This window comes from Oncorhynchus clarkii, unplaced genomic scaffold (assembly GCF_045791955.1).
Source record: "Oncorhynchus clarkii lewisi isolate Uvic-CL-2024 unplaced genomic scaffold, UVic_Ocla_1.0 unplaced_contig_531_pilon_pilon, whole genome shotgun sequence".
NCBI lineage: Eukaryota > Metazoa > Chordata > Actinopteri > Salmoniformes > Salmonidae > Oncorhynchus > Oncorhynchus clarkii.
In genome coordinates, this window is record NW_027260837.1 from 310,001 (window position 1) to 315,753 (window position 5,753).

A 5,753-nucleotide genomic window follows, 5' to 3' on the forward strand; every position below is an offset into this window, starting at 1 on the left:
CCCCTGTTGCATGACTTCCTGTGTCTCACCTTCCTCCAGCGACAGGCCAGCTGTTCGTCTGCTGAGAGATCGGGAGAGGCCCGCTTGTCGTTGGGCTGGCCAATGAACATGGATGACGGCAGGTGGAGTCCGGACCCAGCACCAATCGGCACGAAGAACTGGAAAGCCTGCGAGGAGGCTCTGCTCTCCACATAATGGATGTGAGCTGAGTCCTGAGAGAGAGGAGGAAGAGGATGAAGAGGATGGAGGAGGATTAGAGGTTAGAATGTCTGTCTTACTCCATCAAACATGCACACACACACACACACACACACACACACACACACACACACACACACACACACACACACACACACACACACACACACACACACACACACACACACACACACACACACGCAAGATCTGATCCCTCTGCCTCTGCTTTAATTATTTTCACAATTTTCCCTCTTTCCCTCTCCTCTCCTGTCCCTCTCCTTCTCCTGTCCCTCTCCTGTCCATCTCCTTCTCCTGTCCCTCTCCTGTCCCTGTCCCTCTTCTTCTCCTGTCCCTCTCCTTCTCCTGTCCCTCTCCTGTTCCTCTTCTCTCCTGTCCCTCTCCTTCTCCTGTTCCTCTCCTGTCCCTCTCCTGTACCTCTCCTTCTCCTGTCCCTCTCCTTCTCCTGTCCCTCTCCTTCTCCTGTCCTGCTCCTGTCCCTCTCCTTCTCCTGTCCCTCTCCTTCTCCTTCTCCTGTCCCTCTCCTTCTCCTGTCCCTCTCCTGTTCCTCTTCTCTCCTGTCCCTCTCCTTCTCCTGTCCCTCTCCTGTCCTTCTCCTGTCCCTCTCCTTCTCCTGTCCCTCTGCTTCTCCTGTCCCTCTCCTGTCCCTCTCCCTCTCCTGTCCCTCTCCTTCTCCTGTCCCTCTCCTTCTCCTGTCCCGCTCCTGTCCCTCTCCTTCTCCTGTCCCTCTCCTTCTCCTGTCCCTCTCCTGTCCCTCTCCCTCTCCTGTCCCTCTCCTTCTCCTGTCCCTCTCCTTCTCCTGTCCCGCTCCTGTCCCTCTCCTCCTCCTGTCCCTCTCCTTCTCCTGTCCCTCTCCTGTCCCTCTCCTTCTCCTGTCCCTCTCCTGTTCCTCTTCTCTCCTGTCCCTCTCATTCTCCTGTCCCTCTCCTGTCCTTCTCCTGTCCCTCTCCTTCTCCTGTCCTTCTCGTGTCCCTCTCCTTCTCCTGTCCCTCTGCTTCTCCTGTCCCTCTCCTGTCCCTCTCCTTCTCCTGTCCCTCTCCCTCTCCTGTCCCTCTCCTTCTCCTGTCCCTCTCCTTCTCCTGTCCCGCTCCTGTCCCTCTCCTTCTCCTGTCCCTCTCCTTCTCCTGTCCCTCTCCTGTCCCTCTCCCTCTCCTGTCCCTCTCCTTCTCCTGAGGAGAGGGACAGGAGCGGGACAGGAGAAGGAGAGGGACAGGAGAAGGAGAGGGACAGGAGAAGGAGAGGTACAGGAGAGGGACAGGAGAGGAACAGGAGAAGGAGAGGGACAGGAGAGAAGAGGAACAGGAGAGGGACAGGAGAAGGAGAGGGACAGGAGAAGAAGAGGGACAGGGACAGGAGAGGGACAGGAGAAGGAGATGGACAGGAGAGGGACAGGAGAAGGAGAGGGACAGGAGAGGAGAGGGAAAGAGGGAAAATTGTGAAAATAATTAAAGCAGAGGCAGAGGGATCAGATCTTGCGTGTGTGTGTGTGTGTGTGTGTGTGTGTGTGTGTGTGTGTGTGTGTGTGTGTGTGTGTAATCAGATTTACAGCGAGGTACAGCCATGCAGACCTCACGCCATCTAATTCAATTCGCTCCCAATTGTATTGAGATCTGCTGGCTGTGGTCATTCAGCCTCTATCTGCTTCACACTGAGTCCCAGACAAGCACTCCCACAGACATGGGCACACACACACTCATACTGTACAACCGTGCACACACACAGATACATAAATGCATTCACACACACAGCTGCCAAAACATAGACACACGCACGCACACAGACACAAACACACACATTCAGACACACACACTGATGAATGCAGAAGCACAGCTGAGTACCGGGAATTGGTCTCATTTTATGAGATTTGTCACATACACATTTGGGACATAGCTGGAGCCTGTTAGACAGCGAGAGGATTGTGGTTCAGTTGTAGTCATCTCTCTCTCTCTCTCTCCCTCCCTCTCTCTCTGTCTCTCCCTCTCTCTCTCTCTCTCTCTGTCTCTCCCTCTCTCTCTGTCTCTAACTTTCTCTCTATCCCCCTCTCCCCCTCCCTCCCTCTCTCCCCCCTCCCTCCCTCTCTCTCTCTCTCTCTCCCTCTCTCTCTCTCTCTCTCTGTCTCTCCCTCTCTCTCTCTCTCTCTCTGTCTCTCCCTCTCTCTCTGTCTCTAACTTTCTCTCTATCCCCCTCTCCCCTCTCCCTCCCTCCCTCCCTCTTTTCTTGTCTCTCTCCACAGATGACTGATTGTCTTTTAATTCTTTAAATACCCATCCAGTCACTCTGCACTTACTGACCTGTGACATGGTTTATAGTGTGTGTGTGTGTGTGTGTGTGTGTGTGTGTGTGTGTGTGAGCCCTCTTGTTGTTGCTGTGTTCCTGACTCTTTGTGTCGTGCTTCTTCGCCGATGTGACAGGATATCAGCTCTAACTGATACAGCTGGGATTGGCTGGGAAGCATCTCTCTCTTCCTCCTCCTCCTCTCTCTCATCCTGTGTCTCCCCCTCTTCTCACACAATGGAATAGGACATTTCAGAAGTGTCCGTACTGTCAGATGGTTTCTACTCACCCCTGCAATGATGTGGTGGGAGACCCCGTTTCCGTTGGTCATCTCTGGGGAGCTGGAGGTGTGGCGGGAGGAGGGGGACGTACTGAGGTCCACGGCTGGCGGGGTGGGGGGTGTCTCTGGCCTCTCCCGGGAGACCACCAGCACACCTGTGGAAGGGTGAGGTTGGTCAGAGTACCTAACACCTGTGGGTGATCTGATTAGAGGTATTGATTGGCAGTGTGTTACAGCTATGGGTTCACCCACTTTTCTCTTTGTGTGTGTGTGTGTGTGTGTCGTCACCCACCTGTGTGTGGCAAGGCCGGGGAGGCGGGCACTATGACGGCTGTGCCATCATCAGCCATGCGGAGCTGCCGGGCGCGCTTGAAGGGTATCGGAGAGAGCGTGAGGGTGGGGGGTGGCCGTGCACCCCTGTCCCGCCCGTTGACACACCCCCGGGGGAGCATTAGGTCCAATGGCTCGTCCAGGGACAGCATGGCTGCAGCCCACGGACCTCCCACCTGCACAGACAACCAATCAGAGGAGGTCAGGTATTCAGTAGTGATGGTGGGAAACATTTATACACTTCCATATTGGGATATTATTTGGGGTAATACATCCTACTGTTTTGACAATATCCTAATATTATTTTGCTCTAGGTGGCCGTACCTGCCTGGACCAAAACTCCTCCATAACTTGTTCACTGTCTTCTTTTGAAATAGGGACACAATTTGTTTTCAGCACCTTATCTCCATGACTGATCAGAACTCGTTCCCTCATGTCTCTCTCTGTCTCTCTGCAGCAGACATAGTGAGCAATATGTTTGGAACATCCAATCACAAAATCACAGTATCAAATCGCAATACATATTGTATCAGAACCAAAGTATCGTGAAAATATCATATTGTGAGGTCCCTGGAAATGGCCAGCCCTAGTATTCAGCCAATCATACTTGGAGAGAGTGGCCAGCCCTAGTATTCAGCCAATCATACTTGGAGAGAGTGGCCAGCCCTAGTATTCAGCCAATCATACTTGGAGAGAGTGGCCAGCCCTAGTATTCAGCCAATCATACTTGGAGAGAGTGGCCAGCCCTAGTATTCAGCCAATCATACTTGGAGAGAGTGGCCAGCCCTAGTATTCAGCCAATCATACTTGGAGAGAGTGCAATGGCTCTATTCCCACAGACTTCCGACCTGCACAGAGATAGTGGTTAGAGCGATGGGTCAGTAACCAGAAGGTTGCAAGATTGAACCCCCGAGCTGACAAGGTAAAAATCTGTCATTCTGCCCCTGAACAAGGCAGTTAACCCACTGTTCCTAGGCTGTCATTGAAAATAAGAATTTGTTCTTAACTGACTTGCCTAGTTAAATAAAGGTTAAATAAAATAAATATTGAATGTGGGTTTTAATATCAAATACACTTATTTCATATAATATTACCGGTAGATGACTGGTATGGTCGATGCCAATGATTTATACTGTAACAGCACAGTAATTCAGTGTTTTTAACAACTTGTAATAATGTGATGACCAATGAACAGAGCGAGTCAGTAAAGGTGTGGTTAAGTAATGGCTCTGTTTAATACAGGGACAGGTTAGAGGATGACCTCTGTTTAATACAGGGACGGGTTAGAGGATGACCTCTGTTTAATACAGGGACAGGTTAGAGGATGACCTCTGTTTAATACAGGGACGGGTTAGAGGATGACCTCTGTTTAATACAGGGACAGGTTAGAGGATGACCTCTGTTTAATACAGGGACAGGTTAGAGGATGACCTCTGTTTAATACAGGGACAGGTTAGAGGATGGCCTCTGTTTAATACAGGGACAGGTTAGAGGATGACCTCTGTTTAATACAGGGACAGGTTAGAGGATGACCTCTGTTTAATACAGGGACAGGTTAGAGGATGACCTCTGTTTAATACAGGGACAGGTTAGAGGATGACCTCTGTTTAATACAGGGACAGGTTAGAGGATGACCTCTGTTTAATACAGGGACAGGTTAGAGGATGACCTCTGTTTAATACAGGGACGGGTTAGAGGATGACCTCTGTTTAATACAGGGACAGGTTAGAGGATGACCTCTGTTTAATACAGGGACAGGTTAGATGATGACCTCTGTTTAATACAGGGACAGGTTAGAGGATGACCTCTGTTTAATACAGGGACAGGTTAGAGGATGACCTCTGTTTAATACAGGGACAGGTTAGAGGATGACCTCTGTTTAATACAGGGACAGGTTAGAGGATGACCTCTGTTTAATACAGGGACAGGTTAGAGGATGACCTCTGTTTAATACAGGGACAGGTTAGATGATGACCTCTGTTTAATACAGGGACAGGTTAGAGGATGACCTCTGTTTAATACAGGGACAGGTTAGAGGATGACCTCTGTTTAATACAGGGACAGGTTAGAGGATGACCTCTGTTTAATACAGGGACAGGTTAGATGATGACCTCTGTTTAATACAGGGACAGGTTAGAGGATGACCTCTGTTTAATACAGGGACAGGTTAGAGGATGACCTCTGTTTAATACAGGGACAGGTTAGAGGATGACCTCTGTTTAATACAGGGACAGGTTAGAGGATGGCCTCTGTTTAATACAGGGACAGGTTAGATGATGACCTCTGTTTAATACAGGGACAGGTTAGGGGATGACCTCGGTTTAATACAGGGACAGGTTAGAGGATGACCTCTGTTTAATACAGGGACAGGTTAGAGGATGACCTCTGTTTAATACAGGGACAGGTTAGAGGATGACCTCTGTTTAATACAGGGACAGGTTAGAGGATGACCTCTGTTTAATACAGGGACAGGTTAGAGGATGACCTCTGTTTAATACAGGGACAGGTTAGAGGATGACCTCTGTTTAATACAGGGACAGGTTAGAGGATGACCTCTGTTTAATACAGGGACAGGTTAGAGGATGACCTCTGTTTAATACAGGGACAGGTTAGAGGATGACCTCTGTTTAATACAGGGACAGGTTAGAGGATG

At 50.0% G+C, this 5,753-nt stretch overlaps 1 pseudogene; it reads right to left on the reverse strand.

The window, feature by feature from the left end:
- Window positions 1–3,252, reverse strand: part of LOC139401875 (zinc finger protein GLIS2-like) — a 6,725-nt pseudogene extending 3,473 nt beyond the window's left edge.
- Between the last annotated feature and the right edge of the window lie 2,501 nt (window positions 3,253–5,753).